This window comes from Kogia breviceps, chromosome 14, assembly GCF_026419965.1.
Source record: "Kogia breviceps isolate mKogBre1 chromosome 14, mKogBre1 haplotype 1, whole genome shotgun sequence".
Taxonomy (NCBI): Eukaryota; Metazoa; Chordata; class Mammalia; order Artiodactyla; family Physeteridae; genus Kogia; species Kogia breviceps.
This window is the reverse complement of record NC_081323.1, coordinates 38,810,377-38,824,072: the sequence shown is the minus strand read 5'-3', so window position 1 is coordinate 38,824,072 and position 13,696 is coordinate 38,810,377. Positions and strand designations below refer to the sequence as shown.

Sequence of the window (13,696 nt, the reverse complement as noted above, 5' to 3'; positions counted from 1 at the left end):
CACTCATCCTGCAATTTTTTGTTTTCTGCTCTGGATCAGAGCACCAATTGCCCTTGGGGAAAAAGATCCTGATGGCTCACATCACCCTTCTTTTTTGCCCTCATCTTACATAGAATTATAAATTTGGGTTGCTAGGGCAGAATGTACAAATTAGCACTTTTTAGAAAATGACAAATGACTAGGCCCAGAGATAAGTTACTTACCAAAGTCACAGTGTAAGCATTACAGCCAGGGCTCCTGACTCACAGTTCAGTGCTCTTTTACTGCATTGTACTTTCGTGCCACTTCTGCCTCATCTTTTCCAAATTTTCTTTCCAACACAGGCCCACACCCTGCTCAGGAAATCTCTCAGTCTGATGTTCCCCTCAGAGGTCTCCAGCCTCAAATGGTAACCCAACATTTATAAAAGCATTTTAGGAACATTCCCATGATTCTGAGCTGCCAGGTAGAGCGCCCTGAAATGATTGGCTATATTGCTTATGTCTATTTGGGTTTTGCACATGACAGAAAAACCCAAATATAAGTTATTTAGGCAAAAATGGAGATGTTTGATTGCTCAAAGAATCTGAGTAAATGTTAAACAGTCAAACCATGGGAAGGGCAGAGAGGTTGCTGGAATTCAGGAACAACTCAGGGTTGAGTTGAGTTGAGTCAAGCACCACCAAAGCTCTTGTGCTGCCTCCTCCCTGTGCTTCTTTCTATACACTGACTTCATTTTCTCTTGTTAAAAAGTCATTTCCTCCCTCTATATATCAGAAACATGGACACCTAATTTGTACTCCTTGCACATCCACTATAGAAAAGGGACTGCCATTTTCTGTACCCCATGTGAAAAAATCTCAGGGAAAGGCTCTGATTGGTCCAGCTTGGGCCAGGTGCCAAGCTTACACCAATGAATTGAATGAATGCCACACTCCACACCAATGGTGTGGAGCATCATGGAACAGTAAGTCTTATGTGCTGGAGCCACACAATTCAGTTGGGGGAACAACCAGGTTCAAGGTTGACATAATAAGCCATATTATGTGTCCTATATACACAGACAATTTTTATCAGGTCACTTACCAAACACTTGTATTTGTTTAAAGATTTTTTTTTGTTTTTTTTACAAGTTGTTTCCCCAATATGATTTAATTTTTTAACTTCATGACAGCTCTGGAAAGGAAGATAATTTTTTTTAAAGTAACCATTTTGTGGATATACAAACTGAGGCCTAATAAATTTGATTGCCCTGGAAAACATCACCTATCTACTTAAGTTGATGGCAGAGCCAGCTCAAAGGATGAAGATGGAACAGATGTTCAGTTTTACTCCTAATCCATGGATGACAAGCTAATGACCCCTAGGCTTAATACTATCCACAAACTTGTTTCATTTGGCCAATGCTGAGTTTGCAAACATCTTAAATCTGAATGCCTTAAGGCAGAGTATTTCTTCTCCATTTTGCCAGAGAGCCTAACACTACATGTCTTCATATACTTGCTTCAGTCCATACATCTGTATCATCTTCCCAACACCTGTAGGCATTTGAGTTTGTTTCCACTGCTTACCAAAGTTGTGGCATTCTTGGTGGTTCTGTGATCCTGCCAGAATCAGATACAGCTAGAAGTTTCCTGGGTTATTTCGTCACAACTTTTCCTAGTCTTCTTAAGTTATGTCAGTATTTGGAGACAAGATTTGTTGCCTTAAATAGACCAACTAAGTTTCGGGGTTATTTTCTTTTTTTAATCTGAATAGAGTTAGCTTTTTTGTTCTTGCCATTGACTGTCCTGGCAGTCTGAGGAAGCCTTTGGATCCCTTTGCAGAGTGGTATTTTTTAATGTATAAAATAAAATACAAAGGATTTCATAGGAAACCAATTATATTAAAGTATAGTTATCAAAATATTTAGATTGTGGATAACAATATATAATCTTTTAAAAATTAAGCATTAAATAAAACTATTTGGTCCAATAACTACCATAATTTCAAAGTGGTGCTGAGAATGTGATATTCTGAGATATTTGCAACAGCTATAAAGTGATATGAAAACATTCTGAGATTTCTACTGGTGGCTCATCAGGGTTTGAGCTCTCTTCCTGCCCCCTCGGTGGTGGCGTGGTGGGGTGAAGTCGATGGAGTGGACGGAGGGGTGTGTCTTCATGTCATTCAGGTGCCAGTGACAGCTGGGAGACCCTGAAGCAGTTGGTCTTTGTTAGGTAACAATTTACCCTAAAACTTAGCAGCTTGAAACAATTATTTCTTACTGCTATGGGTCTGTGGGTGACCTAGGCGGTTCTTTATTCACTTGGTCGATTGGCTGGAGTCTTGTTGGTCCACGACATCCTCACTTCCATGAGTGACGGTTGGTGCTGGCTCTTGGCTGGGGTTAATAGGGGTGACTAGACCACAAACCATTCAAAAACAGCACAAGAGGGCAAGCCACCAGGTGTAGGCACTTCTCAAGTCTGGTCAGGCCACATTTGCTATTGTCCCATTGGCCAAAGTAAGTCACATGGCCAAGTACAGAATCAGTGTGGGAGGGGCCACCCAAGATTATGGATACTGAGAGGGGAATTATTACAGCCATTTTTTGTAAAAATATCTACCACAGCCCCCCAATCTTGGGAGCGTAAGTCACAGAAAGCCCCTCCATCTACCATAGGCTGGCTCCAGGCTCTACCTGTCCATCCTGGGGCTGCATAACTTCCACTAAATTCCACAAAGCATGAAACTTGGGCATGCATTATTATTACCGTGCCACTGTCAGCCTTCCAGTTCCTTCCTCAGCCAGATTTGGAGTCCTTAGGCTTAAGTTTTGGATATCCTTGGGTCAAGAGGGCACCTGGAACACCTTGCTGCGTCTCTCCAAGGCAGCTAAGCAATCACAGACACAGATGTTTGGTAAATTCAGGAGAAAGTCAAAGGGAAAATTTTCTGCTCTGAACTTTGAGGATGAGTAAGCCTTTCTGGGCTCAAACTGGAAAAAAAAAAGTTCAGTTTCCTACCGTTTTGTGATGAAGTTTCTTTATCTGAAATTTCACTTGGGCTTGTCTCGGTGAAAGCAGTTGTATTTGAAGTTTTTTCTCTGTCCTTCCAGAAGTCCCTCCTGTTTAAGAAAACCCTGATTTCTCCTATAATTGCAAGATCTCCCCATAATGGTAGAAACAATCCTCAGCCAACCCTTTATCCAATGAGTGCTTTGGAAATGGGAACTCAAGGGATGAGACAGTGGACAAAACCCTGAAGCATTTTCAGCTGCGCTGCTGCATCATGGAAGCAGACCAGGCACCTGCGTTGGGGCCTCGCAGCAGAACCACGAGAGCCTTCATCTTAGCTCTTCCGTAGATTAGCAGAGAATGCCTGGCTCACCCAGCTATCTAGTCAGGCACTCTCAAAGAGCGTTCTGAGACCTGGCTGTTCATTTTCTCAAATCACTTCAGGTATCAGATAGCAGACTCCTAGGATCACACCCTGGGCAGAAGAGCTATCCACTTGTTCAATCCTCTACTGGCTTCAGGTTACTGAAATCCCAAAGCAAAAAAACAAAAGAAACTAAAAATGTAAAGGCTTCTAAATTCTTTAATCGGAATGCTCTCTTAAGTTGGCTCCTCTCAGAAGCAGAACCTGAGAGAAGGATGTAGTGCACATACTTTATTTGGGAGATGATCCTAGGAAGCAGTGGTCAGTGAGCAGGGAAGCTAGATGGGGTGGGAAAGAAGCAAATACAGTGAGCATCGGAGTGCAGGGTACCACCTGCTGGGGTTCAGTCCTGCTAGGACCTCTCTCAGACAGAGTGCACAATATGTTTGAATTACCCCACCTGAAGGGAAAGGAATTTAGGGTATTTATGTACCAACTGCCATCCTTCAGTGGCTAAGGGCTCTTCCCAGGAGTGTAAACTTGCACCCAACCCTGTAAGAGGCTAAACCTACTCCTGAGACTGGAGAAATCCCTAAGGCACCGAGTCATAGATGCTTGTCATAGAGGTTCTCAGAATATACAGGAGAGTTGAGTACCAAGATGATATAGGTGGAACATCAAGAATGGCTGCTACGATTTTGCAACTTGTCATCTCCAGACACCCCAAGCATCAAAACAGCTTTTCTCCAGCTTTAACACATTGATATTTCAGCCCTTCATTTATTCAACATGTATTCACTGGGCTCCAACTGGGTACAATTTATTCAACACCTGTCTGCTAGGCATTAAGCTAAGGTTTTTGCATACATCATCTCATTTGATTCCCATGACAACCTACAAGGTATTATTTGTTTCATTTTACAGCTGACAAAACTGAGATTCAGTGAGTAATTTAAGGTAAGTAAAATTACCTTAGTCCCTCAGCTTGAAAATGACAGAGCTAAGATTCTCACCAGGTCCATTTTCAAGTCTAAGCTCCATTCACTGTAACCCCAGCCCAGTTCTCAAGTTGGCTCTAATGAGTTAACTCCTGTCCCTTCAGTGTTGCAAACCCTCTCTAAGGATAGTGGACTGTCCCACACATCCTCCAGGCCCCCCTTACCCTGGGCCCTGTGACCACTTTTTCCAAGCTCACTACATCTTTGAATCTCTGGATCCTTAAACACCTTCAACTCACACCCACCCATGATCTGTGCTCCTCCAACCAGTACCTGTCAGGGGTTTTGGCAGGTCCTGCTACTTCTGGTTTCCTACGAAAGGAATTGGAGAATCATCTCTTTGTGGCATCTTGTGATTTTAGGCTGATTTCACCCATGAGCCCCAAGCAAACAGGATCAAATGGTTTGTTTTTAAGCATCAGACAAAAATGTAAGTCCCACTTCACCGTTGTTAGTATTTTAAAAATCAAATGAGGTGGGGTGGGGAACAAGAGAAGGAATAATTAATTCCAGCCTGCCAGCAGGGGAGTGGGAAGGAGTCGGCAGCTCCTGCAGTCCCAGGGAGGATACCACAGCAGTCAACACGGAACTTCAGCCTCCAGATGGCAAAAAAAATATAAAGGGGAGCATGTGGGGTGCAAAATGATGCTGCACAGCTACATTTTAGAGGCATTATATCGGACTTCATGGGAACCCTGCTATCACTTTGAAAAACATTATCGATAGAGCATCAGTGCCAGTATGAACTCTGCTGCTCTGAAGTCAGTATTGGTGAGTGGCAGACACTCTCCACCTCTCATGGGAAAAAAACAAATGAAAGTTGGACTTGAAAGAACCAAAACAAGGGGTCTTTGATGGAAAATGCCCTGGTATAGATCAGTGAGTGTAAATTTCACACCATGGGTCCAAAGAGACCATTTAAATCGTACAATCCAAAGTGCTTTAATGGAGAATGAAGGTTAGAGCGCCTTGGGTCTTTCACACCTAGTTTTGAATCCCATCTTAGATCCCAGCTCTGGGGCTTTTGAACCACTCAATGTGCCATGCCACCCCTGTGCCCCCAGGGGTGGGGTTACATGTTAGAATTATGGAATGTTGAGCTGGAAGAAATGTTGCAAAGCCTTCAACTCAACCCCCTCACTCACAAGTAAGGACACTGTTGTGACTTTGTTATAACGCTTGCTAAGTGGAGCCTCCATACTATACTGCGATACCCGTGAGCCTTCCCTAAGTAGAGGAGCGGAGGGAGACAAGAGATGGTAGAAGCCCTCTGACTTGGGGGAGGCAGCACCGGGAACCCACAGGAGCCTCTCTGGAACCCAGGTGTATTCCTTATCTATTGCTGTGAAACAATATTACCTCAAACTTAGTGGCTTAAAACATCTCACACATTCCATGGGTCAAGGGTCTGGGCACCATGTGGTCGGGCTCTCTGCTCAGGGTCTCACAGCTGCCGTCCAGGGGTCAGCTGGGCCGCATCCTCATCTGGAGCATGAGATCCTCTTCCAAGCTCATTCGGGTTGTTGACAGACTCAGTTCTTACATTGTAGGGCCGATTCCTGGCTCACTGGTCACCAGGAGCCATTCTCAGGTCCTTTTGCCACACAGCCCCCTTGCAGACCCTCTCACAGCATTGCAGTTTACTTCTTCGAGGCCAGAAGGAGAATTTCTTCAGGGAGGGCCAGCTTCCTAGTTTAAGGGCTTCTGCCTAATTAGGTCAGGCCCACCCCAGAAAATCTCCCTTTTGATGATCTTAAAATCAACTGATTGGGGACCTTAATCACACCTGCAGAATCCCTTTATCCTTTTCTATTGAATATAAGCTAATCAAAGAGTGACATCCTGTCCTATTCACAAATGCCCACACTCAATGAGAGGAGACCCTGAGAGCTGTCTTAGAGTTCTGACCCCACCCTGGTGTAAAGGCCAGTTCTGCTTCCTGCAGCCACCTACAGGCTCCTACCCTAGAGGAAACCTGGATCCACATCGCAGGCAGCAGCCTCCCAAATGACCCTTTCTCAGCAGCCAGCTCTCACTCTGAACTGGATAATTTGGTTGTTTGCAGACCTGCCTGCCAGCCTGAGTTGGGGCCCGCATGCACTTTTCTGACCTTGATTGCCTCAATCCACAATCATTGTTCCAGAAGAGGCAAGGCCTGCAGAGCCCTGGAAGAGCAGGCAGGGTCTCTAGAGGAGTCAACTTGCAGAATTTGCCATTAGCAACCCTGCAGACTGATGGAAATGACTTCATTCGCTCTGTGGAGCCAGCAATCACTGTGGGCACTGGGGTCCTTGACATGAGCTACGGATATGCCTCTGTGAAGCAGCTGCTGGGGGTAACGGGAATGTCCCGCGGCCTCTCTGAGCTTCCATGGAGCTGAGCAAGTGATCTAGTGCAGCCCATCCTGCTCAAGAGAGGCCAGTGTGGACTGTAGGGCCCTCAGCATGCTGAGTCCTGCCAAAGCTGAGCTGCTCTGAACCAGAAAGAGTAGCGAGGACTTGGCCAGAAAGACAGGGATTGGGACAGACCTTGAGGGGGCATGCTGGCAGAGGGGTGCCATCGTGGGGTAAGAGTGGTCTCTTTGTTCTATGATTTATAGGCAGCCCGGCAAAGCCTCCTGGGCCTCTGAGGTCATCAGTGGGTTCAGATCATCATGTTGTGGCGTTGGAGTACAAAGCACCATCGACTCTCCCTCCCTCCCTCCTTCTGTCACTGCCATGTATTTACTGAGCATCTATTACATGCCTAGTGCTGCTCTAGGCACTGGGGAAACGGGATGAACAAGTCAGGCAAGATCTCACATGGAGATAATGTTTTAGTGGGAGGAGACAGACATCCAACAAACAGGCAGACAGACAAGAACCACATCAGATGGATCAGGGGCTAAATAGGAGAATAAAATAGTGTGAGGTGGAAATGTGAGACGGGGTGAGGGAGGGCCTCTCTGAGGGGATGGCAGTCAAGCTCCGGAAAAGAAGGCACCATCTTGGTGGGGGCTAGTATTTCAGGAAGGATGGTGTGTTTTCAACAGCAAGTGGCCAAAGCTGTTGGAGAAGATGGGGTGTGAAATGAGGCCGGGAGTTAGGAAGTGCTAGATCAGCGAGGGCCACAGAGCCTGGTGAGGGGTCTGGCTTTTGGTGGAAGAGCACTGGAAGCCTCTGGAGGGTTCTATGAAGGGGATTGACATGATGTGCCTTATCTTTTTCCAACATCACTCTGGATTGGGGTGAAACAAGAGTGGAAACAGGGAGCCCAATAGGAGGTAGCTGTGGATGGAGAAATTGAGACCCAGTGAGAGGACATGACTTAGTAGGGGCTCCCAGCTAGACAAGGATGGCCAGCTGGTGAGCATTCTCGGAGTGGGAGGTCACTGGAGGACCCTATCTTCTGTCCCCTCAGTCACCACCTGGAGCAGGATGCAGGCTCATGTAAGTCTGATTCCCTGGTTGTAGTGGAATTCGAGTGCAAGTGATTCAGTGAGAAAGGATTTTCAGGTCAGCCTGTAATAACATGAGGGGAGCAGGATGAGGCAGGGGAAAGAGCCCGGCAAGGATGCCATCTCAGCTGTGGACTAGCCTCAGCCTGATTCTGAGCTCTGGAGTGTGGGTTGCATCACAGTTCATCCTGCCTGGCGGCAAGGAGGTAGCTCTGTATCAGTCAGTCACTGGGCAGCCTGGAAACTCCCAGGCATCTCAGGGGAGGTGGGACCTGTCAGTCAAGAGCAGGGCTCAGGAGAAATCACAGGTGTAACCTGTGAGCCACAGCAAGCTCAGCATCTGGGAAACTGGTACACCTGCCAGTAAAGAGTAACTGGGATCTGGGCAGGGTACCTCCAGCATCCATTATGGTAGCCATTACTCTTCTGAGTGAGGGAGGGAGATGACTAGTCTGTGAAGTGCCCTGCTGCCAGAAAACACTGAACCCAAATGTAAAGAAATTAAATGAGCTAACCTGGGAGGTCTGTTACTGGAGAAACCTCTCATTGCCCACAGGTCCTCTTCAAAATACCTTTAAATGGTCAGCTCCCACTAGGCACTTAACTGATTTACGACTGTTTCATTCACCTAGCTCCTCAGGAAAAAATTCCTTGCATGCTAGAAGGTGTCAAAAACCAAACTCTGCCTGCCGAATAAAACAAAGCAGAAGGATCAGTTTATTGCAAGGCTTTTGACCTGCATGCAAACTGGGAAACTCAAGACTCGGGGAGAAATGAGTTCTGAGTTGCTCACAGACTAAGGGATTTTTATGGGATCATAGGGAAGTGGTCTTTTTCAGCTGATTGGTTGCCCAGTGGTCTTCTTTCTCATTTGGATCAGGGGAGCTGAGTGAGGGGTACGAGGAAATCCAGAGCTGGCATGAACACACCTGGAGTTTGAGGATTGGCTAGTGTCCTTTGCTGATTTCTGAGAAGAGCTGTAAATTCCTGTAAGGCTAGTTTACGTTTCCTTTATATGCCTGTATTGACCGTCTACATTTTGTCCCTGACAATAGTGACTCCATTTAGTTTGGTTCTCCAAAGGTAGGTCTGAATACCCACTTAGCCAGCATAATAGGAGATTAGGATTAATCTAACCAGTACATTAGAGTGTCCCACCAAAGAGATAAGATTCTGTTTCTGAGGATAAATGTGAGAGTAAATTTGCAAGGAGTGCTGTTCCAGAAAGAACCACTGTACTATGATCACAGAGAAGGAACCAGTAGCTCAGGGGTAGAGCCACCTTAAAGCAGCTGCCCCTTGTGAATTTACTTAAAAGAAACTGGCTTTACCACTCAACTCAGTAGCTCTTAAGAATGTGGATCAATGGTTTCCTAAACTTGTCTGCACACCAGAATCCCCATGGATCTTATAAAAATTCCAAAGCTCAGGCCATATCTTAGACCAATCAAATCACAATTTCTGGAGGCATTTTTAATTTAGGAATAAAAAATAAATAAACTTTTTATTTAGGAATAATTTTAGGTTTGCAGAAAAGTTGCAAAGATAGTACACCTCCCACCCAATCTCCCCCATTGTTAACACCTTACATTTTCACATTTGTATATTTGAACACATGGTACATTTGTCACAACTAAGAAACTGACATTACTATTAGTCAAACTTCAGCTATTATTTGGATCCTACCAGCTTTTCCATTAATGTTCTCTTCCTGGTTCAGGATCTAGTCCAGGTACCACATTGCATTTAGTTGTTATTTCTCCCTGTCTCCTATGATCTATGACGGTTTCTCCATCTTTCTTTGTTTTTTATGACCTTGACCGTCTCGAGGAGCAGTGCCCTGCACCCTGTAGAATGTCCCACAATCTGGGTTTGTCTGCTGTTGTTCTTACCATTAGACTCGAGTTATGAGTTTTTGGAAAGAATATGGCAGAATTGAAGTGTCCTATTCATCATCTTATGTCCAGGGGGACAGCAAATCCATATTACATCACTGGTGATATTATACTACTTGTCCAAGGTAGTCCTTGCCAAGTCTTTCCCCTGTAGAGTTACTATTTTTCCCTTTCCATACTCTTATCTTTGGAAATATGTCACTGAGTCTAGCCCACCCTCAAGTTGTGTGTGTGTGTGTGTGTGTGTGTGGATGGAGGTGGTACTCAAACCCCACCTATAGGCAAAAATCTGAGAGATACATTTCCACGGCCATCATACTGTCCCCATCTCTTTGCTTTAGTTCTCAGTCACTATCATGCGAACTCCTCAAATGATCCAGAACTTGGAATGTTCCTCAAATCTCCTGGGATTGAATCAGCACTTCCTGGCTATGTTACCTTGGGCAGATTGTTTAGTCACTTCTGAGCCTCAGTTTCGTCATCTGAGAAATGAGTGTCAATATAGTATCTATTTCTAAGACTTGTTGTAAAGATTACATTAGACAATGCCTATAAAGTTTTGACTACAGTGCCAGACAGAGCAAATAGTCCATAAATGTTAGGTACCGACAGTAGTAATAATAGTAGGATAGTAATGCCTTCCTTACTTCAGTCTTGTGCATCAGACATCTAGTGCCACAGTAATTCACCTCAGTGACATAAAACAATAAGTTGGAACTTATATTTGAAAGGAACATATTAAACAACTCATTCCACTATGTTTATTTATTAAATGAACACTTATTTAGCACTTACTATATGCCAGGCACTGTTCTAATTATTTTCATAAATATTAACTCATTTAGTTTTCATAAAAAGCCTATGAGGTAGGAGCTACTCTTAGCCCCATTTTACAGATAAGGAAACTGAGTCACAGTGAGGTTAAGCAGCTTGCCTAAAGGCACACAGCCAGAAAGTGGCAGAGGCAGGATCTGAACTGAAGAAATCCCATTTTGGAGTCCATGCTTGCAACCGCTACGCTACACTAAATGGTACAAACAAAATTATAGAGTGTCGGGAGACTATTTAAAATGGGGCGTGGCCTGGTCAGGGGAGGGGAGCCCCATCAGGGAAAGCATCTGTGAAATCTTGGGTAAATTTATACAAGGCAAGAGAAGGGTGTTGGGGGATAGGTTAGGGGAAGGAGATCAGCGATATATGGAAAGATTTGGCTCCCCTCCAAAGCCATCCGACATTAAGTAACCTTTTCACAGGAAGTCTCCTTCTCTTTTGCTTTCTCACCTTCTCCCTTGCTTTCTCAATTCTTGAATATACCCTTGGGAAAATTCAGTAGGTCTTTGATTTTAGGGAGATAGGAGTGGGGAGGATGATGCTTTCAATAACTCAAACTGGTGGTCAGTATAAAAGAATCTGGACCATTCAAAACAGATCCTTGTGTTTTGTCTTCCACACTTAAGAGAATCAATCTGTCCTCCTTCGTTTTTATGTCAGGAGTTTGGTAACGCAAAGGAAGTTTCTGATTGTGGAGACTTAGATTAGCTATTAAATTATGTTTCGGGAGAATGAATATTAATTTAAATTTGGGAGTCAAAAATAAGTACTATTTTCTGGTCAGCGTGGGTTTCAAAGTATTGCCGGGTCCACGGCCTGGGTATGTCTCTAGATCCATATTCCTGCACCCAAACTCAGCTACAAACTTCTTGGCGACAGGAATGCTATCTTATTCATCTTTCACACACTCACACTGACAATTCCTGCACAGCAGGTGCTTGATATGTGTTTTTAAATGAATTTATAATTAAACAGACTCATGATGAAGTGCTGTGGCTTGCTTTTTTAGCACTGCAGCCATTTTTGAAACCTCAGGAGCACATGTAAATTATAAGCTATGTCCTTTCCCTTGTCCTGTCTTGTCCCCATATAAAATCATCTTTCTGCTTCCAAAATAGGCAGGGAATAAAGTTTGTTAATTCACATCATGACTGAAATTTTAAATATACCTTTACTGACATCTGAGACTTCAAAACTGTTTGCCTTTCAGCCCAGGTAACTAGTGTCCTTGAGTCTGGTATTATTTAGTGGAGCTCATTGGAATTCATCTTATGCTTGACTATGTTGACTCCACTTCTGTCTGAAGCCTGCTGGGAAAACTCAGAATTGCAGGGGTTTCACGGGGGCCATGTTGACTCTGAGCTGATTCTGAGCAGTTGTATTTCAAAGATAGAGTCTCACACTGAATTTTCCTGTTGAGAGCAAAAGAAAGTATGGTGGGTGTGTGTGTTCCATACACATTTGTATGTGTTTGTGGGGTGGGGACAGAAGGTGGAAGGAAAGAGATGAAAGCGGCTGACCAATTTATTGAGAGGAGAGCAAATTGTACTTGCAAGGTTCTCCTTATCAGTGAAGACCGAACGATCAGCTGAGCCCAAGAAATGTTGATGTTTGGATAAAACATAGAGAAGAAAGGAAAGAGACAAGCCACCTTGACAACGGCAGATGAGTGTAGGGGGGTGGTGCTTTTGCTATCCACCATGCCCAGAATCTCCACCACTACCCCAGCTGTCATCCAAGCACACACAGAACCTGAGTGAAAATAGTGTTCTTGCTGGGAAATCTCACTTTCCAGACAAGTCTCCTGAACTTCCTACCAAATCACCACCTTTTAAGCCATAAAGAATTTCATGGCCCCTCTAAATCCACAAAGAATAGATGTGCTAAGAGTGGCCCTATACAGGGAAAAGTAGGGATAAAAGGGGAGAATTAATCAGTACCCATCACTAATAGTCATTCTCTAGGAGTGCTTGCCAGCGCCCGGTGCAACATCTCTGTTAGGGCTCACATGGTCAGTCAGACACAGTATTTATTGAACATCTACTATGTCCTAGGCACCATCCTATCATCTGGCTGAGATCTAACATAAGCATTAACGGTGAGTGCTCCAGTCTTAGATTTGAAGGAAGCTATTTAACCTTCCTATTCCTCAGTTTCTTCATGTATAAGATAGAGAAATGATAATGGGGCTGTTGTGGAGATTATCACATACAACGAGGTCAGACACTACCTGGCATGCGGTGAGTCAACTATGTGTCAGCTGTGGTGCTTCCAGGCACTTAAGATGGCCAAATTCATCTAATTAAAACCCATATGACCCAAAAGTTAGAACAGAATGGGCAATTTCTCAACAGGTAAGCAAAGAGTTTTCTTACTCCCTAAAGGATAAGTGAAGCTGCAGAGGACACCCTGGTTCTGCCCAGAATGCTACACCTGAGGTCGCATTAATTAATGGCCATCAGCAGAGCAGTAAAGAGATAGATTGGTGGTAACATCTGGGTCCAGCCCTACATTGATTTGTTTTCAGGCTCCTGAAAGAAATGAGATGCCAACACTTTATTTTCCCAACTCCATTCTTCCTGTCCTGGCCCACAACTTCAGTATTGCCTTTCAGACCAAGATAGACATTAAAGTGGAAATAAATTTCAGCTTCAATAGAGGAAAAGGCTAAGAATAGACTGGCTGGTTATTCCTGAGATGCCATGTGAAAAATTTATATTAAGTCAGGCTTCTTTTTTTCCTCTTGGCCTATTTTCTTTTATTAAAGGACGTGAAGACAGCACCTTCCATTATGGATGTGTCTTCCAAGCATGCTTTATTTCCGCTCTACTTGCTGCCTGCTGCTTACTTATCCTGATAGTCCCACTATCTGTAAAACTCTTAACATAAAAGAGTAAAAAGAAATTTGACTGCTGGATATTGAGGGAAGAATAGGATGATGGCATAATAACAAACTCTTAATGTATACCCAGTGTATCAGTTAGCTTTTGCTGGGTAACAGGTAAACCCCCCCCAACTTAATGGCTTCAACAATATTCATTTATTTAGCTTATGATTCTAAGTCAGTAATTTGGACTGAGTTCAGCTGGGCAGTTTTTCTCATCTTGGTTAGACTCAATCTGTGGTCAGTTGCTAGGTCAGCTGGGGGCTAGCTGCTCTAGAGTGGCCTTAGCTGAGATGACTTATCTCTGTTC

At 44.2% G+C, this 13,696-nt stretch overlaps 1 protein-coding gene across 3 annotated transcripts in view; it reads left to right on the top strand.

Moving 5' to 3' along the window:
- SNAP25 (synaptosome associated protein 25) overlaps positions 1 to 13,696 on the top strand; it is a 158,286-nt gene that overhangs the window by 89,012 nt on the left and 55,578 nt on the right. The window lies entirely within an intron of this gene.